At 47.6% G+C, this 23,864-nt stretch overlaps 1 protein-coding gene and 1 long non-coding RNA gene across 3 annotated transcripts in view; one reads left to right on the top strand and one right to left on the bottom strand.

Moving 5' to 3' along the window:
• Positions 1-22,514, top strand: part of LOC138488217 (uncharacterized) — a 62,453-nt gene extending 39,939 nt beyond the window's left edge. Inside the window, exon 2 of the long non-coding RNA XR_011274609.1 lies at positions 22,205-22,514. This is a non-coding gene — a long non-coding RNA (uncharacterized lncRNA). The remainder of the gene's footprint in view (positions 1-22,204) is intronic.
• PIMREG (PICALM interacting mitotic regulator) overlaps positions 1-23,864 on the bottom strand; it is a 440,278-nt gene that overhangs the window by 377,833 nt on the left and 38,581 nt on the right. The gene's annotated exons all lie outside the window — the stretch shown is intronic.

Raw genomic sequence — 23,864 nt, 5'->3', positions numbered from 1 at the left:
GTGCTTAAACCCCCTCCCACACCCCCTGTGGTACCCAGACAGTGTGGCACCACTTTTGGAGGCTTCTGTGGAGAAGCCCGCCAAAAAAGTGGAACAAAGGGCTCGACTTGGGTTGGAGTCACAGAAGCGAACACAAACGCCATTTTGGAACCAAGTTTCGGCAGGAAATACCAACCGGTGAATTTTTATTAATTTAGTAAACCGGCGGTATGTTCGAGGCTATTTTAAAAAGTGGTAGCCTCGAACAATGGGAAAATCCCATAGGAATATACTTGTGGTCGAATATAAAAAGTAGTATCCACTGCCACCAGCCAAAACTCGGTCAGGGGGGGACTGGACAGTGCCCCTCGAACAACAGACCCCGGGGCAATCGAATTGCCCTGACCAGTACGTCCACAATATGATGGTTTGTACTGGTTCTGTTCACAATTTAAGACTAGTAAAGCCAATGGTGACTTTACATGCCCTGGGAGACAGTAGTCAGTCCCAGGGTATGGAGTCTATGTTTGGGGGTCGCTACGACACCCCTGGGTTACTGCACGGAGGGTGCTGTGTAACCCACATATCAAAAACACATGAAACCCTATGGGGTAAAGGACCCCACAGCCCATAGAACACATACAAAGTCAAAGGAACACCTCAAATCGTGTCTAAGAGTGGGAGAAAGAGAGTCTCACTCTTGGCAGGAGAAAAAAATAAACACCAAAAATCCAGCAAAGCTGCTGGGGGACTCACTAGGTTTGGGAAATTAGCCTTAACAGAGAATTCTCCCTAACAGGCCCTGTTACCTAGACAGTTCTGTGTGGAGATTCCCCCCCCCCGTCCACCTGGGCAACCTGTAGAATAAAGATGTATCACAAGGCCAGTCCATATATTGTTCACAAAAGTCTTTCCAATAGTTCAGCAACCCCAAACTACCTGGTGTAGTTCCTCATCGGGAAATTGACGGCCCTTCTTGAGTGAACTCCCTTTAAGGCAGGAGCCACGGGTCAAATGTCCGGCGATGAACAGGGTGAACTACGGCGGTGAAGTGGCAGCTTCGTTCCTAGCGGTGGTCGACAAGAGCGTAGATGTCCTGCAAGGAAGAGGCGTGCGGGGCACCTTGATGTCAATCATTCAGGACCGCAAAGAGTTTGAAGAACTGTGGCCCCGAAGGTCATCCGGAGTCTGTGGTCTTTAGGTGGTGGGAAACCCACCGGTGGATGCTCCTCGGCAGCCTCGACTTTCTCCCGTGGGACAAAGTGGTCGACGGTGCAGACGAGAGCGTCCTTGGCTCCAATGTTCTTAGGCAACGGGAGCACTGTGGCTCCGGTCGGCGACGGACAACAGTCCGGGCGCTTCTCCTTGGGATTCCGTGGCATTCGGTCTCCGCTCGGCAGCCTCTCTTAGGTCTGTCTACCAGGGAGCTTTGGCAAAGATCAGCTGGTGCACGATGGTCCCTCGTAGCTCAGGGAGAGGTCTCCTTACCAGGTCCTCTCTTGGATCTGTTCTTGGAGACACAACCGCTTTCAGATCGGCGACATAGAGCAACAGCAATTCTTCTCTTCCAGCAGGGCTTCAAGGTCAAGCTTGAGTTTCAACTCCAGTTTCTCTTCAGCTTCTGAACGATTTGTAGCAGTGAGCGGCCCCCAGATATACTGTTGATCTCCCATTCATTCTGCTGGGTCACACTCCGGAAACCAATCACTCAGAAGGGCATTCAGGCCATTCTTCTCCATCCAGACACTCATAACACAGAATGTGGATTCAGACAAGTACCACGCCATTCAACACTGCATTCATACCAGTTTCGGGCAGGGCTGTCTCAGTCATTGTGTCAAAGACCAGATAGCAGACATCCACAAAAAGAAGTGTATATTCTTCACACACTCCATTCACCCAGGTCCCACCCACAGGTGTACCCACAACATACGGTCATTGGGAAGGCTCCAGCCAGTCTGGTCGGCATTTCCCCACACTACCATATATGGAACTTCCACCCAACAGCCAGTAAAAGGCGACGGAAAACTAGAGGCCACGGGGGCCATCTTGTCTCCATCAGGAATCTACTGATCCCAATGACAGGGCCTGGGCATCCCAAAATGGAGGACGCTCAGGGCACCTGTCAATTCAGCACGGAGCTGCCACCAGCCCGTACCCTGCTCTGTGGGCCACACACACACACACACACACGTGCCCAAAAACATACGCTAGGGGCACAGGGTTGTACCCCCACCGATGGGTGCCATAAGGGTATCCCATGGGCCTGTACACCAAGCCAAAAGAGCTGCACTAATAGAATACACAATAAAAAGCAGTAAAGGACAAGGACACGGAGGCCCTGTCCTTCCAATGCATTTCCAGCATCACAACAGGGCCTGAAGAGACCTCCTGCCCGCTTTGAACATCGAGTTGAGAATTGGGTGCAAGCCTAGGGCCGTCGAAACTTCTGGAAAGAAGACCCAACAATGGAACTCTGCTCGCTGACAATGCAACCCTGCAGCCAGTAGTCAACGCGTGGGTTTGACGAGGTAAGGATTGAGGAAAACCTATCAAAACTTCCAAAAAACTAGCAAAAGTAAAAATCCTGGAGAAAAACACCACAGAAACGTGCGGTCACAATTTGAAGATGGCCACCAGGGGTGGGCCAGTGTATGACCCAAAAGGACAGTGATTGGTTATAGAGGAGACCAGCAGTTTTCAGTCTAAAGCAAAAATGCTTTCTTTTTAAAAAATAAATTTTTAACGAGATGATTCTCCAGCCGGATTGGGAATATTCATGAGCATGTTAATCCATGCAAGACCCCATGATTGAGAAGCAAGGGCATCCCTAGCACTGAGGATTCCATGCTCACAGCCCCTCAAGTCTGCTTTAACTTGAGAGATAAGACCTAGGAAGGGAGATCCTGTCTGCAAGAGTAGACCCAAGCCAGCCGTAGTTAACGCTACCCTCATGGAAGGAGAAAATGGCGAATGTAGGCATCTTAGAATTTCCACTTGACCAGGGGTTGGCCAAAAGCCTCCTATCCCAGAGCGCGAAAAGTACTGGGTCTCCCACATGGCCCTGCTTCCCTCCAATACAAAGAATGTTTCTGGACCACATGTTCATTAATGGGAGCAAAGCACCAGCAAACAATGATACTGCTACCAGTACCACTTCTGTATGATGATGGTGGGTGCGAAAGGACCAGATCATGACCGGTTCTACCGGACCAGTCAGTGGATTACATGGTCTCACCCGATGCCCACCGTTATCGTTGAGTTGGAGGGTGGAACCATCAACTGTGTCACCGTCAAGGATGCAATTCCATAGACTGCTAGGAAACAATAGACCCGATGCCGAAATTAATCGCTGTGGTCACACGGTAGAGGGCAAAGGAAGGCGCTCGCGTAGCAGCCCTAGTGGCAATGGATCCAGGGGTTCTTCTGGCTAGCAATGGCATAAGACCGGCTCCACCGGTACTACCCAGTCCAGATCCGGTGTGCACAGAGGCACCTGCCAGAGCAGAGGTGGAGGACGCGGTAGCTTTAGACCTCACAGGTCTCCTCAAGTTAAGTAGGGCCCAAGTCAGGCTGTCTTTCGCAAAGCGCAGCGTGACTGTCCAACATTGGCAGACCTGAATGAGCAGTCAGAGAAGCAAGCCTGGGATGGGGAGATTTTCGGGCCGGGGGGGGGGAGGGTGGGTGGAGCTCGAGCTCCTTGAAGATGTTCAAGGTGTACTCGTTGGCGCGGGCCAGCCAGTGTTTGGTGCTTCCCCAGTGACACAGACGGCTCCTGTTGGACTTGGCTCATGACATTCCATTGGCAGGTCACCTTGGGATAATGAAAACCGCAGACTGGCTACTGGCCGAAAACTGGTCAAAGATAAAAGCATTGGTCTGGTCCTGCTACCCTTACCAAGCATCCTGCAAGGTGGGAGGATCCACCAAGGCACCCTTAATTCAACTACCCATAGTTGGGCAGCCTTTCAAGAGAATCGGTATAGACATTGTGGGTCCTTTGAATCCTCAAACCTCCTCCGGAAACTGGTATATCTTGGGCTCTTCACATCAATGAGGTAGTTAATCTTACTGATCCTTCCAAGAACCACAAAGTGGCCAGTCCACTTCTCATGCAAGACACTGCGCCGGATGGGTTCCATGATCCAAACCTGCTGGCCTTGCATGTATTCAGTCATGGTCGCTTTCTGGTCATGGAAGCACACATCTGTCCCTACAAGGGGGTACTGTCCCTAGGTAAACTGTGTTGTGCCACCCATCTAAAAAGGAAAGCAGAGCATGTTCCCTCTTCAAGCTGTTCTGCAGTTTGCAAAATGTTTTCACAGATAAACAGGCCCAGTGCCTGTATTGTCTGCACCCGATGCATAAAGAAAACTGCGAGTACTGCCGTGGCTTCACCAAGCGCACGAAGGATCAACACGTCCGGTTGGAGGCGTGGCTCAAGACCTCTACCCCAGGTGATATGGGCATGCCTATTCCAGACCCAACCAACCTGGGCAGGCTATGTCCTTTGAATGCGCTCCATCCGTGCGGGCCCAAAATAAGGCCAAGCACCATGAGTCCAATTTAGTTGGGGGTCACTGCACAAGCGGGTATCACGACGGTCAGGGCGCGTTCATCATCTCCGTCTGCCTCAATCTCTTCATCCAAGAGGAAGTCGGCTACCCCAGGGAAGCTGTGAGGAGACACTAGAGAAGAAGGCCAAGCGGGACGAGGTGTCAGAGCTGCCCGTGAAGGCCCAGGTGATACAGGCCAAAACATCCTCGATCAAGTTGGTCGCCTCCCTTTTGAAGGCAAAAGGGGTAGACCCAGTCCAGGGTGCCCCAGTGGCTGTCGGAGTGGCTCTTCCTCCCAAGCGGGAGGCTTCGTCCAAGCCACTAGAAAAGACGGCAGTGACGAGGATGCCGGCTATTAGCCCACAACCGCCCCCCTCTCTTCAGGACCCAAGGGGGGTTGGTGGGAGTGGGGGGCAGAGAACGACAAGGAACCTACATTTCCTCGTCGAGGAGGAGATACACTGTCCACACCATCCATGGTGGGGACGATGGAAACATGGGGGGAGACCCAGTTCCCCCAGATGCCCCTAGAGACATATCGCAGGATATCCACACGCTGGTGTCATATTCAGAGGGGGATGCCGATGGCGCCACCACCAGTGACCCTGTTGACACTGGGGCAACCACCACCGGCAAAGCGGAGACATCCTACACCTCCATTCCAACTGTTGCTGCCCTACCGATAAGGGGTGGGGGGGGGGTGGACACAGCCCTCTGCCCGTCGCAGCCCCTGCGGCTAAGGGCCAGAGGCAAAGGGTGGCTCCTACATTGGCAGCTCCATAAAGTTTCTGCAAGTGGCTGCAGGGGAAGCCAGCCGTCTACCGACAGCAACTAAAAAGGTAAGAGTGGCATGGGTGGGGAGTAAAGCAATCACTCTACTCCAGAAATCCCTGCCACTCTACATTACCTTACCAAAACAGACTGCCAGGCAAACATCACTTCCAACAATCATACTTAGCTGGAATCGTGAATGTTATCATGCGCCACACCTACATGGAATTGTGAACATTAGCCTGCGTTACATCTAGATCGTAAAGCAAAGGCGGGTCAGGGAGTCTCTCCACCAGCACGAACACAGCCCATTGACCTGTTCTTGGGTGGATGAGGGGCACAGCTCCACCTCACTGATGATGCCCAACAAGGCTGAAACACGTGTATGGGGTTGCTGTTGGTACTCTTGTTCAGAGGAGAATTTCCTAGCATTTTGGTGCTGGACTGCCGCTGAGCAGTACAAAGACTGATTATGCAGTAATATGTCTTCTCTGGGTAAGGGACAGTGAGCTAAAGACTTGGTTGAGATTCCCCCAGGGGCCATCCACCCAAGAACAGGTGATTGGGCCGTGTTCGTGCTGATAGACTCCCAGAAACCCCTCGGTTTTCGCATCTAGCTAGGATTGTGAATGTTAGCACATGCCACACCTAGATGGAATTGTGAACATTAGCCTGAGAAGCATGTAGATAAAAATGTGAATATTAGCATGCATGACACTTAGCTGGAATCGTGATTGTTAGCATGTCCCACACCCAAATAGAATTGCGAACATTAGCCTGTGTCACATCTAGACAAAACGTGAATATTAGCCTGTGCCAAACGGATGGAATTGCGAACGATAGCATGTGCCAAACTTAGATGCAACCATGAACATTACACTGTGAATGATAGTAATGACAGTTAGAATGTGTCCTACAGACAAGATTGTAAATGCTAACTTGCACCGCTTCTAGTCAGAACTATGAATGTTAGCCAACACCAACCTTAGATACAATTATGTGCACTAGCCACTGCCACACAGACAGTTCTGTGACGATTACCCTGCATCACATCTAGGCAAGATTGTAAATGTTAGCCTTTGCCACATTTAGATAGAACTGTGAATACCGGCTCACATCAACCCACATGACTCAAACCTAGAAAGGGCCCACTGTGACAGAACTGAGTTTACTAGTGTGCGTTGAAGTTAGAATTTGAAACGTGCATTGCCCTAACACTAAACTTAGCATAGCATTGCATTGCATTGCATTGCATTGCATTGCATTGCATTGAACCAAACCTAGTAAGTGCCCACAGTAATCATACTGTGCATCTCCTAGTCTACATTTCACACTATGATGGCACTGCCATTTATTAACAATCGTAGGAATTGTTCTGGTTAGATTGATTCACTTATAGAAAACAACTTTAACTCACATCTTGAAGTACCCCTGAGATCGCACCGTGACTCACTTGCATGTGCTACACAATTAGAATTGCTTTCACTCGCACGACTCACAACTAGAAAGAGCCGCCTGAGATATATTTTAGATCCCAACTCAACCCAAACTCTCACCCCATATCACTATGCTTACTCACTCTACACCATCTCTCATTTAGATTACAGCTATGCCCCTCAATCAAATGCGGCATTGCTACTCAAATACGAACTAACACATTAGTCTAATAAAACGCAGCTATATCCCATGACAAACCGGCCTAGCTGCACACACATGCACACACATGCGTCCTACAGGCCGAACGCAGCCAAAACCCAGTCTTGTGTCCACCCGCCAGACTGCACACATTCAACTGATATCAATAACACCACACCCAAGTGCTAGGATGCAGCTACCATCAGGCAATTACAAAAGTTGCACACATAACTGGTGCACCCAAGCACCCTACGACATCTTATTCTCTCAACTGACCTGGACTACGGTCCCCAAGGGCATTCAACCTACCAGCACTTTGAGGTCGTACCAATGATATATAGAGCGCTATATAAATGCCAAATAACATAACACTAATCCAGTAGTGAAGGCTGTGTAGGGAGAAGGCTGCATTATACCTTAAGTCAGGGAAACCACACCCCCTCATCAACTGATCTTAAGAAAACCGGAAAATAAAATTTGGAACAAGATCCATTTCATCCCCATAAGAAGTCATGAAACACTTGAACTTCCTCCATTACTGTCTGTCTGAGAGAAGAAGAGGTAGCATGTTGAACAGATACAATAGGTAGTACAGTCATCGCTATAGTTCCAATCTTGCCCCATATTGTGAGATCAATTTTGGACCATCTCTTACATTCAGAAGACAATTCCTTGAGTTTAATAAGATGTTCAAGCATTTGCTCTCATGAGACATTGACCCCCCCAAATGCGTGAATTCATCTTTGGCCAATTAAAACCAACGACCAGTGACCGCACTTGCAAAACATGTTTGATTGATGTGCAAGATTTCCGCCTTTGTTCCATTCACTATGAAGCTCTACATAACTGAAGAAAAATGTCCATTACACTGTTGAAAATCTTCTGGGTTTGAGGGGGAGGAAAAGCAGATCACCAGCATACAGTAAGATTTTAGACATTTGTCACATCTGATCCCTGGAAGTTTATTTGCCCTAATTGCCGCTGTCAAGAGTTCTATAAAGATGTTAAAAATAGTGGCCATCCTTGACTGAATTCTAAAACAGCAGATTTAGACCCATTTACCAAGACCTGCACTTTACCCCTACTACAGAAAGCTTGGAACAACCACATAACCGGACCAAATTGGAGCTTCCCCAATACCAGATTTAGATATGTCCAATTGACTCGTCAAACGCTCGCTCAGCAGTCACACTCACAGCCATCAGTCGTCACATAGAGTCTTTATTCAGATGTAGGACCATCCATCACTTCTCTCATATTATCATGACTAAATTGACCCTGCATAAAGTACAGTTTGATTACGGTAACCCTCCCCCTTTAACAATGGCTATGTAAACATCCAATAAGATAGGACTTGGGCACTAAACCAGTCAGGACCAAGGCTTTTTATTCCTTGGCATAGTCATTTCATTCAACAACTCATCTCTGATAAGCAAATTGGCCAGAATCTCAACATCATGATCTTGCATAACAGACAACCCAGGCCCCTCTATACATTCTAATTTATCAGCTTCTGTGCTTTAACACTCAGACTTTTAGAAGTCTTCATAACTCCCTAAAAATCAACCACAGTGCTTGTATTTTTGGTCAAGACCACATTGTTTGTGACAATTTTTGTTCCCTTCCTTCTCCCCAAACTCCAAAAGAGACTGTCGAACATGAAACAAGGCTCTTTCCACCTTTTCAGTCAACCATCGGTCCGGCTTCTTCCTAGCACTTAAGCGCTGCCTCTATTCGTCAGTCTGAAGGCTCAATTTAATTCTTCTCTTCTGCGCCAGTCAGAGAATTTATTATTGTTGCGATTTTTTTTTTGTTATTTAGGATTTACTAAAATAAAAAAAAAACCACAAGTCTCCTCCGATAGTGGCCTTCAGAGCTTCCCAAAAACAGAAATATACACATCCTATTTTCACTTATATAGTGTGAAAATTCTTCCCTTATTTTCCCTAAAAGCTGCATCAGAGAGCAGGAATGCATTAAATCTTCGTCCATTATCCCTTCTTGCGTCCTCAAAACACACTCCAATGACATGCTAATGTCTGCATGGTCCAAAAGTAGTATGTTCCCCACTGAAGAATCCCAAACATTAGGCAGCAACCTTTGAGAAATCACGAAATAATCAATATGTGGCAATGTGTTAGCAGAGTTGGAGTATAGGTTATATGATAGTTTATTCATATAGCACCTATTCACGTGTTTCAAAGCGCTATACTGTGCGACAATGGGATTCAATGATATGCATGGGTCTATTAATTCCCAAGTCTACATTACATCCCTTAGTTCCCTGATGGTGTTCCCTCTGTCCAACGCAGACTATCTGGCAACCTACGAAGCACCTTATTGGTAACCAGATAAAAATTCTTCTAAAATAATACTCTCCTTGCAGCGTTTCCAAGCTATTACCCCCATCTCCAAGTAAAAGCTAGCCTGATCTGTTTGGAGCATACATATCAAGGATGAGGGGTTTACCATCCAGAGTGATCTCCATCACAACATACCTGCTCTTGGTCTATTAACTTATTTCCTAACACCAAACTTCTATTTCACCGAAATAGAATGGTCACTCCCCTCGATCATTGGTGATAACTAGATAATTCTACGTTATATTTAAAATATAATCTCCACTAGTAGATGTGTTTCTTGTAGAACTAGATAAGCTTTCATCTTCTATACGAGTGGAGTATTTTCCTGCTTTTGAAGAGTTTTACCCCTTTGACATTCCAGGGTAGAAACTTCAGTGACAAAGCAAGAGTTATTATATTGCATCATGCATCTTGATCAGCAGTACAGCTGCCTCGCATGTAATACATTAAAAGTTTAAGAAAAAGAAAAAAAATACAGTAGGATAACAAAATGACAAGGAACGAGATAAATGGCAGACTCAGGATTCCAAGACTCGCCATCAACAACCATCTATTTATCGTTCTAACCAATACTATATTTAAAAGCATTTTTAACATATAGCTTAACCAATCCACATTTCAAACCAATTGACATTTCATACTGGAACAAACCCGGAAGAGAATGCTCACTATGTAAAAAAAACCAAGCAGCTTACAAAAAAAAACATACTATTATTAGGAGTCAACCTAACAAACCAGATGACAAAGAATAAATTGCAAATGTACACATATATTCATAGTAGATATTTGTTTGCAATATTTGTAATATGTATATAACCCCCCCTAAAAAAATAATAAAAAATGTATGTCACTAACCCCATCAAACCATTAAAGGGGCAATAACTGTATAATACAATAAACTCAGAATCACACAAATGATCACAGACCCAAGTAACGCATAATGTTTAACATAACTAAGACGTAGTGGGGGGCGTGGCCAAGCAGCCATGGAGTAGGCTGCACTATCCGTGAGCTCCGTGATCCGATGCGGTGATCCGAAAGAAAAATGCACGCTTTAACAGAACATCTTAACCTCAGAGCACATGGATAGATGTGTGAACGGTTCAGGCACAGTCTGAGCGCACCGGCGGACTGCTGAAGTTACTGTAGCGGAAGATGCGCTACTTTGTATCGGGAGCCGGCGCGGCGAAATGGTAAACAAAATGGCGGCGGCAGTGAACAAAGGAATGCCCGGCGAGCAAGTGCCACGGCCCGCAATGGTATAGATGGGCTGCCCGATGGCGGTTTAAGGAAGCCCTGAAGTGAGCGGAGTTGCGCGCGGCCCCGTGACAGATGCCCAGCACTCGAATCCCGGCGATAGTGGAAGACTTCGCCCGGGACGAGCAGAGGTGCCGATGGTAACTTTCTACCCCCCTGCAGTGAGGACCGGGAGGCATGAGAGAGAACGGGCACGTGACATTGGAGCGGCAGAGAATGATCGGTCCCGCACTATGAGCCGGACATCTGAGTGAGCGTGTGAATGCCTGGCGTGCATGGTATAACGGGCTGCTAGAAAGCTATGGATACTTTGTGCTTTTGAAAGTTGGACACTGCTGGTGTGGGGCGCCACGGGAAACTTTTGGGCTTAAATGAGCACATGCGGCGCATGGAAGGGCATACCACGGCGAACTGAGGTAATGCAGTAGGCCCCGGAAGGGTCTAGGGCCTGCAGTGCGAGGACATAGGCACTTGTGCAGCCTGGCATCCTGACACCGGGTGCGAAACCACTTTGAAGGGGATGCTGTAAGTGTTCGCTGGCCCGGAAGATAAGCCATTGCAACAGAGAAAAGACACGGGGGCATTGAGCCAAAGCTGGGCATAATAGCTGTGAATGGTGTGCGGTCTCTTGGACGCAGTGGCACGTCGGATACGTGGGAGGACACAACCCACTCGGAACTTGCAACCCGGGTACATAACGAAAGCTGCAAGATGTCGGGGCGAGGGGCTGGGGTTAGAACCAAGATTAAGCAATCCACGATGGAAACATTCGCCAAGACACAGCAATCTCCGGCGGCCGTAGCGTCTAAAGAAGCAGAGGCACCAGGGGAGGGCGCTGCGGCCACTGACAAACAACAGATACTAGCGGCTATAACGGAGCTGCGAGACTCATGGGGGACAGCGATGTCGGACCTGCGCACTTCCCTAGAGGCCAAAATAGACGCAGTGGGCATAGAGGTTGCCCTGCTGAGGCAAGACGTGAGGGGGCTGGCGGAGAGAACAAGTAGCTTGTAGAGGGCCGTGAAAATCAACACGGACACTAGTACGAGTAACGTACAAGAAATCCACGTGCTCAAACAACAGGTAGCCAATCTGGAGACTCGGGCGGAGGAGGCTGAAGGGAGAGCGAGGAGGAACAACATTCGTGTGGTGGGCCTGCCGGAAGGAGAGGAAGGACGGGACCCGACGGACTATATTGAGAATCTGCTCTTACAAGAAATAGGGGCTGCAGAACTCTCGCAGGGGTTTGCGGTGGAACGTGCGCACAGAGCCCTCATGAGGAAGCCACAACCGGGGGCTCCCCCCCGGCCTATAATAGCTAAAATACTGAATTATAAGGATCGTGAAAAGATTTTGGAATACTTCCGCAAAGGAGGAACCATTAAGAGGGCGTCGTGCGCCATCACGGCATATCCAGACTACACAATGCTGGTCCAAAGGCAGCGATTCAGCTATGTGGCGATCAAAAGAAGGCTGCGTGCGGCTGGGATCAAATATATGCTGCTATATCCCGCGAAACTGAAAGTGATACATAAGAGCAAGATGTTTTTTTTCCACACGCCCGAAGAAGCGACGACCTGGCTAGACCTGCAGGGTTGTCCGGAGCAGGAGGCGGATCAAGCGCAAGAGTAACACGATAAGTGGCGGGGGACATTACATGTAGCGTGACAGGATGTGCAAGGGGTATCCAATAGAACTGTGGGGGATGGCTATGGCTAAGGGGTAGTACTGGGTACGGGCGGCGCTGGAAGCAGATCCCATGGACGTGGGCGCACGCGAGGACTTGAATAGAGTGAAGTGCATATATATGTGGTAATTGTATAGTTAAGCGTGTAGAGTTTATAGCAATCAGGAGCGACAGGATGTGGGCACCCTATCCCCCCGTATTAGTACTAGGCCAGCCAGTAGGGCGGCCTCACCCCGCGGGGCATCGAGTACAGGCGTCAGCCAGGAAAGTGCTAGATGCGGGGGAGCCTGAGATCCAGGGATGGAGCTGGGCAACAGTTGGGGAAAGGGATATGGGGGTTAGGTGGGAGAATGGGGGGAGGGAGGTGTGGGGAGTTGGGTGTGGTTGGGTGGGATAACGGGAGGGGAGGGGTGTTTGGGGTGTGTGAAGTTAAGGGGAGTTTGAATTGGGATACGAGCCTAAATAGACGAGATCGGGTACGAGCAGTGGATTGCGCGAGTGGGATGGAGGCGGAAATCATAACAAGCCATGGGGGACCTTAAAATAATTACGTGGAATGTTAGGGGTCTAAACAGTTATTTGAAGAGAAATAAGGTCATGCTATACTTGCGAAGACAAAAAATAGATATTGCGCTGTTGCAAGAGACCCATTTGACGAAAGAGAGACTGGAAATGATTAGGAAGAAATGGAAAGGAGTGGTGGTGGGTTCGACATACTCAGCTTATGCTAGAGGGGTTCTTATCTGGGTGGCCCCGCATGTCCCCTTTCATGTGTTACAGGAAATTGCTGAAGCGGAAGGGAGAATGGTCATACTCAGGGGCATGGTAGAGAACAGAGAGATAAGTGTAATAAATACATACGCTCCCAATCAGAGTACGGCAATGTATTTCAGAACCCTGAGTGTTCAACTTGGTATGTGCATGGGAAGTGCGGTACTCTGGGGGGGGGACTTTAACTGTGTATTAGATCCAAGGGTGGATAGATCAGATCAGAAATGGGAAAAACCTGCCCCGGCGGCACGGGTGCTACAAGCGCTGCTCAATGATTTTGACTTGACTGATGTATGGAGAATGAAGCACCCCCAAGAACGACAGTATTCTCATTATTCGGCCCCGCAACAGCTGTCCACTAGACTAGATTATGTCTTCGCTACGTCAGGCCTAATAACGGAGATGGTGCGGGCGGAATATAAAGCGAGAGTCTTGTCGGACCACTCGCCCTTGGTTGTTAGCTGGCAATATCGCCCTCCAAGGGCAAGGATCCCGACGTGGCGGCTCCGAGCGGAGGCGCTCAAAGATCCCGCGTTTAAAGAAGAGGTGAGGGAGGAGATCATAAATTACTTTGAAGAGAACACGGGCAGCGTAGATTCGGCGTGCACGTTATGGGAGGCCTTTAAAGTGGTGTTGAGAGGCGTGGCCATAGCAAAGTCCCAAAGCCTGCAGGGAGGTGTCCTGGCTGATTTACAAGAGGCTGAGAGGGACTTGGAGAAAGCGCAAAAGGAGGGGGGTGATACTGGTTTAAATGCGGAGCGGGTACTTCAACTTCAGCAGACGTGTGGAGAGTGCTGGGATAGGTTGTGTAAACTGAATTATAAGAAATACATAGAGCGGCAGCACGCGGGTGGGGACAAAACAGGACGGCTCCTGGCATGGCTATATAAGAGCGAAACCCCCAGACCCACCATCAGGGCAATAATGAGGGAGGACGGAAGTGTGGCGGATACCCAGGAGGGAGTCAATCAGGAATTTGCCACGTATTACGGAGAACTGTATGGGGATGTTGAGGAGGATATCCAAGAGAGAATAAAGGAAACGCTTGAAGACATAGGTCTGCCCAGGATAAGTGCTGAGGAGAGGGAAGAGCTGGATGCACCAATCACTTTGGAGGAGCTAGAAGCGGTGGTGAGACAATTGCCAACTAGTAAAACCCCAGGGGCGGATGGGTTCCCGAGCGAGTTTTATAAAGCATACATGGCAGAAGTGCTCCCTCCGATGCTGAATATGCTAAATGAAGCGTTTGAGGTGGGACGGCTGCCAGAGTCGCTAAGGGAAGCAGTCATAATACCGCTCCCTAAACCGAATAAGCCTTGGAACAGCTGTGGCTCCTATAGACCGCTATCAATGCTGAATCAAGACAGCAAGATACTAACGGCTGTTTTGGCGAGTAGACTGCGAAGAGTCATAGACAAGCTCATACACCCGGATCAGACGGGTTATGTTCCCAACAGGAACATAACTCACAATCACAGGCGATTACATCGAGTCATTGAATGGGCGGGGGATAAGGAGGGTGACATGGCGGTAGTGTCCCTGGATGCTGTAAAGGCCTTTGATTCCGTCAAGTGGCCATGGCTACTGTCGGCTTTGACGGAATATGGGATGGGGCCCGGATATGTCAGATGGGTGAAGATGTTGTATAGTGAGCCGCTTGCCAGAGTTAAGACGGGAGCAGTTATTTCAGAGAGATGGAGGTTAGGCAGAGGTACCAGACAGGGATGCCCATGGTCCCCTATGTTATACATACTGGCATTGGAGCCTTTAGCCATATACCTTAGACAGCAGTACGACACTATAGGCATTGAGGTGGGTGGGGAGCGACACTTGATCTCTCTATATGCAGACGATATGTTGTTGTATCTGAAGTATCCAGAGGAGAATCTCCAGTATATCTTGGAGGTTATGGATCGGTATGCGGGGTTGTCTGGGATAGCTGTGAATCCTCAGAAGTCTGTAATTTTCCCGTTAGGTAACTATAGGGGACTCCCCGTAGACCAGCTGCCGGTGTTGCAAGTTCCTTGGACTGTTGCTACCTTTCGGTACCTTGGGATAGATGTGTATCATACGGTTGAACAAGAACATAGACACAACACAGAGATAGCTGTGGGGAAAATCGAGAAAAGCATGCAATTTTGGGGGAAGCTGCCGCTAGCCATGATGGGGCGTAGCGCAATGCTTAAGATGGTGGTTTTACCTAGGCTCCTGCATTTTTTTGGAAACATTCCACACCTCATACCTGGGAAGTTTTTTGCCAAGCTTAATAGTATATGTAGGGACTTTTTGTGGCAAGGAACCAGGTGCAGGATGGCATTGTGGAAACTGCAAAACATTTATGAAAAAGGGGGGATACGGCTCCCCAACTATGAGGCCTATTATATAGCGAGCCAATTGCAGTACGTAGCTAAATGGCTCTCGGATGAAAGTACCCCCGAATTCAGATTGTTTAGTGCAGACTGCGCCCCATTTTACTTAAAGGAAATGATCTGGCTATCTGAAACAGACATGAAGGGGCGCCCCAAAATGATGTTGCTTGGGTGGAGGATCTGGCGCCGCGCGTGCAGGATGATGAAAATCCCAGCTCCTTGCTCCCCGCAGATACCGCTGGTGGCGCTGGCGAAAGGAGATGAGCAACTGCGGAGGAGAATTAGAACCCACTGGGAATCAACGGGGTTGGCAACGGTGGGAGATGTTTGGCGGGAGGGAGCCATCATAAGCTGGGAAACGTTGGGCGAGGAAACAGGTCTACACGTAGGTCAATATATGACATATCATAGATTAGTGTGGGAAATTAAGAGGGCTTGGCCCGAAACTATACTCGAAGCAGAGCCGGATGGTATCGTGGACACTATATATGATATGACAGAGGGAGGGCACGAGATTTCAAGATTGTATGAAATGCTGATGCTTAAGATTGGTAAAGAACCAGTACAACTTCGATTAGATTGGGAAACTGAGGTGGGGGCCCCGATGGAAGATAGGATGTGGGAGCGGGCTTTGTGGTATCATCAGAAGGTGTCGAAAAATGCTAGGTTGAAACAAATACAATTATACATTACGCATAGGGCGTATATGACGCCCCTGAGGATATCAAGGTTTAAAAATGCAGGCAGACAGGCATGTCCCAAGTGCAATGAAGAGCAGGCAGACATGACACACATGTTTTGGTCCTGCCCTGTGGTTGGGCGCTTCTGGGGCGAGATAGCGGCGAAACTGGCGGACAAAGGAGTTACGCTGGTGGTAGAGTCAGCATGGGCCTGCCTATTGGGGGGGTTCCCTAGATCGCAAAAACTGAAGCACGTTAACAAACTGAAGGACTTGGCATACGTGCTGGCTAAGAGGAGGATTGCCATGGGATGGAAGGCTTGTCATAAACCACAGGTGGAGATATGGTGGAAGGAATTGCAAAAGTGGGCGGAAGCAGAGACCGTGGTATGGCAGGAGTCCAGTGTGGTGGGAGGGGGAGAAGAGGTGGGAACCCTGTTGGCTTGGAAATCATTGATATCGGAACTGTTTGGAACGATGGCAGATTTGGCGGATTCCAATGGAGAATGTACCACACCGCGCAGCGCAAACACAGAGCAAACAGACTTGATGGGCTCGTAGGGGGGGTGGGTTTGGGGATTGGAGATCAAATTGCATACGACACACATTCAAAACTGTATTACGGTATTTTGTATTGTATATTTGGTCTGTATTGTTTGTTGGTTGAAATAATAAAAATGTTTTAAAAAAAAAAAAAAAAAACTAAGACGTAGTGGAACAATCACTAAACATCCATAAAATAAGATTTTAATCTAAATCTGGGAATCAGCTATATTTTGTGCCCTGCTCCCCAATTCTAAGTCAAGACCGGAGGCTTGGATTATACTTTCTCTACATCTTTACTGTTCAGCAGCAAAGAAAAACCAAATACCAAAGAACATGAGAATACAAAACTAGTAAAAAAAAAAAAAAACTACAATAACCATGTTTTTTCCTGAGTTTTTGTAGTCCATTTCTATTGGTCCTCGAACTAACCATGTGGCAAGTCCCTAACCAATAAACAAGTCCTCAATGTATAAAACCTCCTGTCCTCTTTCCATTCCTCCTCTTTCTTTGCTGCTCGGCAACGAGTTAAGTACTTTTTCATTCTCCCTTTATATAATGCGAGTGATTGTGAGAGTGTTTACATAGTGTTATTATACTATCCTTTCTTTATCGCACACACACACGCACGCACACACACACACACACGCGCTTGAACAAGCGGAGCATATCCGCATTAACTTAGTCGGTTCTTGGGAGTTGCGGCCGCGACGGGGCTGGTACACCGGCGGCCACAGCTCCACAGACCCGACACAGATGGCACTACGACATGGAAGAGAGCGCGTGATGGGACCGCGTAGTTCCAGCGCTCTCTCCCCCATTTTCTACGTGCGAATTCCACGGCGAACGTACGAGTGATATGCGCATTGCAGAAACTGATTCTTTTAGATCGAAAGATCCATCATTATCAGAATCTTCGTTCCGCTTCAGCATGCATCGTTACATCGGAGCGTAGCGTCCTGTCAGGAACACGACAGCGCCCCTGCAGGCCATCTCGGGTACCGCACGATAATACGGGCACAGTCCCATGTAAAACCTGTCAATTGGCATTATATTTGCATATACTTACGAAGCAGGGGATCTATACAATATATATACATATTTATTTGTATGCATTAGCTCTCTTTACAGAGGGAATTTAAAGAACCAAATCCCTGGTATATATATTACATGCAAATTTTTCAATTCCCCAGAGTCTGCGAATCATGAGCTCCTCCAGTGATGAGGGGAAGGCTAGCGTTAGCCAAAAGGAGCCACACGGACATGACGGATTTCCTCCATAAAGCCCTGGGGGCTTCATTGGGACATGGACCTCAGCAAATAGCGCTGATGGAGGACTGGCTCAGATTCTCGCAGGGCCTGGAGGAAATCAAGGGCCTTAAGGCACAGAAAAAAATCTAAAGGGGGCAGAAAAGCAGCCCACAGGGCAGAAGAAGCCCACACCCCCCCGGGCACACCACCGACGAAGAAGGGTGGTAAAAGGAAGAGGAAAGGAAAAGCAGGGCCTAGCAGGGACAAGAAGGATCCTCAAATACCTCAGATGAGGGAAAGGACGACTGGGAGGAGGAATACTCAGAGGACGAAATACTATCTATATCCTCCTCAGAGGAAGGAGGCCACAAAGCGCTGAAGAAAAGGAAGAGTGAGGAGACAGGCGGATGGTGCAGAGGACGATGATTTCGATCCGGAAGCACTCATTCATCCCAGATCATCTGAATGGGAGCCGCCCAAAAGAATAGCGGCATATCTAAAGAAACGCCTGAGAGCGCCACTAGCCAAAGAGGCTAGGAGCAAGATGAGGGCGGAATGCCCCAGACCTCACCTCCCAGAGGGTGCTGCGGATACACCCATCATAGTTGAGAAGATGATAACCTTCATGAGCAAATTCACAAAAGATGTGAGGAAGAGTCTGAATAGATCCTGGCGATCATGCCAGGATAAGATGTTACATATGACGGGACCCATCACGAAGATTCTCCAGATAGGAGAGGAGGCTAAAGTCAAAGGAGAGCCGATAGACCCGTCAATTTTAATCGGGTGGGCCCAGAGGGCGATATGCATGTTGGGGGAACACCAATCATGCCATTACCACGTGAAGGAGGAGGAGATCTTTGTTAGTGAAGATCGACCCTAAATTGAGTGAGTTGGCCTCCTTGGAATCAGCATCATCGGCGAAAGGGAAATTATTTGGGGACTCCTTTATCAAGGAGCTAACCAAATTTGTGAACTCCCATGAAGCCTTGGATAAGGCACAAGCCTCTCTTGAGAGTGTTCGGGAGGCACATTTTTGGAAGGGCCAGTAGAGGCAGGGGTTGCTCGGCTGGCCAGTTCCAATACAATCGATCCTATCAGGACCGAGCTCAATGGCAAGAGCAAGAGGAGCGTAGACAAACGCCTTTCTTTCCATCGAGGAGTAGAGGAAGAGGCAGAAACTGGCGACAAGGGGAACGTCAGCAGAATAACCCAGGTGAGAATAACATACCCACATATAAATATCCCAGAAGCAAGGGGGAGGACTGCTCAATTTTTACACAATTGGTTGAACATATCGGGAGATTCCTGGGTAATACAGACCGCTCAAGGTTTTTATATAGATTTTCTAGAAACACCACATCAGGGAAAACCACCAAAGGGGCTAGAAATGAACAGGGAAGAAGTCTTACTGGAACGAGAATTGTGAGGGCTGGAAAGCAAAAGAGTTATACAACCCGCATCAGGTCAGGCAGGAGGTAACATAAGCAATATGTTCCTAGTAAAAGGAAAGCACAAGACCAATCATAAATCTGAGAGGCCTAAACGGATACGTGGTGTACAGACACTTCAAGATCGAAGGGATACACCTGTTAAGAGATACCCTAATGCAGGGAGACTGGCTAGCCAGGATAGATTTGAAAGATGCATACCTGACTATTCCCTTAGCAGAAGACCACTGCAGATTTCTGAGATTCATCTGGGAGGAAACATGGGAATTTCGATGCCTACCCTTCGGCCTAGCATCGGCACCATGGTGTTTCACCAAGATGATGAAACCAGTGGTATCACATCTCAGGGCACAAGGGACAAGACATAATATATCTAGACGACATATGTCTGATGTGCCAAAAGGAGAAGACGCTGATAGTGCAAGTACAGATAACAATAGATTTGTTAGAGAGTCTGGGTTTTCTAATAAATTGGGAGAAATCCAGTATAGTACCAGTACAATCAATGGAATTCCTGGGTTTCATAGTGGACTCAATTCAGGGAACGCTCAGTCTACCCATTCACAAGGTGAACGATATCAAAAAACAGCTGAGACACACACTAGCAAAGGGAGAACTGTCGTTGAGGGACATTGCGAGACTAGTGGGCCGCCTAGCGGCATCAATCCAAGCAATATTCCGTGGACCTCTTCATTACAGGGCACTCCAGAGGCTGAAGATCCAACACTTCAGTAGGGGCACTTCCTACGAGTCAAAGGTGACTAGTTCACAAGAGGTGAGGGAAGAGTTAGAATGGTGGCTCATTCAAATGGATGCATGGAACAGGAGAGAGATATTTGGTTCCTCCCCTGACCAGATTATCGAATCCGACGCCAGCAGATGGGGCTGGGGAGCCCAATGCGGAAACCTGTCGACAGGGGGCAGGTGGTCGGATCAAGAGACAAGACTCCACATCAACTGCCTGGAGTTGCCAGCAGGGTCCTTTGCAGTGAAATGCTGGACCCAGGAGAGGGCTCAATGCTGCGTTCTGCTAAAAATGGACAATGTCTCGGCAATCAGGTACATCAAGAGACTGGGTGGGACAAAACCCAGGTTACTAGCAGAACTGGCAAAGGATTTCTGGGACCTCTGTCTGGGGAGAACAGTCTCAGTGACGGCGGAATATCTGCCGGGCCAGCAGAACGAAGTGGCCGATAGGAACTCCAGATACCTCAGAGACGCCAGCGATTGGAAGCTGGACGAGGTAGTGCTTCAGGAACTGATGTCTCGATGGGGTCCATGCCAGATCGACATATTTGCATCGAGATTAAACAGGCAACTACCCCGGTTCTTCAGCTGGATGCAGAATCAGAGGCGACAGATGCATTCCTGCAATCATGGGGCCAACAGACGAACTATGCGTTCCCTCCTTTCTCCATGATAGCGAGGAGCTGGGCTAGTCCAGGTGAGATGCCAGAGAGCATCCCTAATCCTAGTTACGCCGGACTGGAAGGGGCGGGTGTGGTTTCCCAGCCTGCTGGAATTGACTCATCACAACCCAGTGGCTTTACCCAACACAGCATTCATCATTCGAGATCCCAGAGATCTCAGTTACCAACTAGTGAGGTCAGGAGGACTCAATCTATTAGGGTGGGCAATTTCAGGAGATCTTGGGTTAGGCCAGGACTATCGAATGAGGCTGAAAACATCATTAGCGAATCCTGGGCCCCAGGGACACACAAGGCTTATAGATCATCATGGGATAGATTGAGTATCTGGTGTTTGGAAAGGAATATCCATCCCGATGGAACTGATGTAGTTCATGTAGCTAATTTTTTTTAGCTCAGATGGCAGCTCAAGGAAAGGCGTACAGAACTATCAACACAGCCAGGTCTGCGATATCTGCAGGGCACCCTAGAGTAGAGGGCTTAGCGATTGGGGAACATCCATTAATCTGTAGACTACTGGAGGGGAGTAAAGACGCTCAGACCCCCTAGCGTAAATTATAATCAATTATGGGATGTAGATAAAGTTTTGAGATTATTTTTATCATGGCCAGATAATCAAGACTTGACACGGAAAGCGATTTCAGGCAAGTTATCCATGCTATTATGTCTCTTAGCATGCAAGAGATCCTCTGATGTTAGGGCACTGGAGATTAACAGGAAAAGTATATCTCCGAACGGAGTGACTTTTCTCATAACAAGAAGGGCCAAAACAGGTTTGAGATCTATTTCCTATGAGGCTTTCCCAACTCAACCGAAATTATGTCCAGTCAGATGTTTAGCAGCATAGGATATGACGAGGGAAAGTAAGGCCCTGGGAGTGTCACAATTATTAATAGCAATTTGTAATCCATTTAAAGCGGTTACACCGGCCACCATAGCCAGATGGCTTAGATGGGTGATGGTACAAGCGGGCATCGATATTGAGAGATATGGCGCCCACTCAACTAGAGGAGCGATGGCTACTAAAGCGTATAACATAGGAGCCAGATTAGAGGACATTATGAGGTCTGCAGATTGGTCGAATGAATCGACTTTTAAAAAACGTTCTATTTTAAACCTATGGAAAGTGCAACATTGTTAGTGGTGAGTAAGCTTTGAACAAGCATACTGAGAGCATCCGGTCTTGACATGTAATTCAGATTTTCAGCACATTCGTTACAGAAAGTCATAATTCTATTAAAGACACGGAGGCAAAGGATTATCCCACCCGATCAATAGTAAGAATGTAAAGTATTATAAATTATGTAAGGTTGATATTTATCATGTTTAATGAGACATACATGATGCTATATGAAATAATATTGTAAATGCTCAATGTAGAAATGAATTGCTGTGTAGTTGAAATTACGATTGTCCCACCCTTGTTTCGGTCTATAGTCACCTCTCTGATTTCATGTTTCTATAGGGATGGCGACAGACAGCAAGCAATCCGGGATTTGATCTAGGATGCAAATGGAATTTCAAAGATTAACTGGACCCAACCTCGCATGGAAAAAGAAAGAGGAGGAATGGAAAGAGGACAGGAGGTTTTATACATGAGTACTTGTTTATTGGTTAGAGACTTATCACATGGTCAGTTTGAGGACCAATAGAAATGGACTACAAAAACTCAGGAAAAAACATGGTTATTGTAGTTTACTAGTTTTGTATTCTCATGTTCTTTGTAATTTTGTTTTTCTTTGCTGCTGAACAGTAAAGATGTAGAGAAAGTATAATCCTTCGCCTCCGTGTCTTTAATAGAATTATGACTTTCTGTAACAAATGTGTTGAAAATCTGAATTACCCTTCACGAGCAGAGTACTGCCTCCCACAAATTCCCTCCATATTTTAGTGCCATCCCTCAGACGTATCCATTTCTCGTATGAAAAACTCCATTCAACACCCAAAACGATGTTTTAAATGGAATATTAAAAAAAAGCTGCACCAAGACGGAGTACATTCAAAAAGGCTTTACTATGCACAGGATCGCCCCATTAGTAGCCCACGTTTTTTATCAATATTCACCATGACAAGAGTTCCACAATGACATCTAGTCTAGTGTTAATCGCGGTAAACACCTTAAAAAAGAAAAACCATTCACATTCTCCCTGTATTCATAAAGGTAATGTCAGGTTACAATAAAAAAAATAGATAGTACAGAGCACCAGGAACTCGTGCACCAGTCTGCCTTACACATTGACAGCAGCAGAGTCGAGATGAAAGAAATAGGCCAGTCTACCCTTGCGCTGTCCACAACATTGCACCAACACGAGAGAACGGGAGGCGGCTCCAATACATCTCTGCACACGTCAACAGCTCGGTCCATACCACTCACACGTATACTACGTGTGATAACGGGAGATGCCATTGTTCTGGCTTCGTTACGCTTTGTCAGTGGCGCGGGGGGGGGCAGATATAGGCATACAAACAGATTAATTATAAATGAGACCCTCAGACTCGTCCCAGTCATTGGAACACGCCAAAAAAGAACACTCTAGGTTGTCGGTGCCGTTTTAAAACGATGTCTTGATAGAATATACGTGACAAATATTACATACCTTTAATAGTCTTTCTGATTCTGGTATCTGCTTGGAGTTGGATAGGTCGACATCTCGTGGTTGGTGAAGAGTATTGCAGGACTGGTTTTCAAAAAGGCACTTCGACAGGGCTTCTAATACTATCCCTGCGACGTGTACTGTAGCCATTGGTACTTCGCGCGTCAAGGTGCTCCAATTTGGTTTCTGACATGAGGGTGCATGAAGTGTACATGGCAGTGAAAGAAGATCAAGAAAGTTGTAAGATGTGCAATTACTTTGTAAGTTGTCCATGTACCTTCAACTCCAAATGAAAGGAAGGAAGGGTGGGCGCATATGAACGTAAGTAGATAGAAGCATCAGAAAGACGAATAAAGGCATGTAATATTTTTCTTCTGAGGCTTGGGGATCTGCTAAGAACCACATGCTTAACGATAGTCACAGGAGAAGGAGGTGGGTTGTGGGAAGGTACATAGGCAAAAAGAGGTCCCACCCGAGAATCACTTCTTGTCCGAGTATCCACACAATGTTGAGTGAATGTGTGAAATTAAC

The sequence above is a fragment of the Ambystoma mexicanum genome, chromosome 9 (assembly GCF_040938575.1).
Source record: "Ambystoma mexicanum isolate Mex_15411 chromosome 9, UKY_AmexF1_1, whole genome shotgun sequence".
Lineage (NCBI taxonomy): Eukaryota > Metazoa > Chordata > Amphibia > Caudata > Ambystomatidae > Ambystoma > Ambystoma mexicanum.
This window is presented reverse-complemented; position numbering and strand designations above follow the sequence as displayed.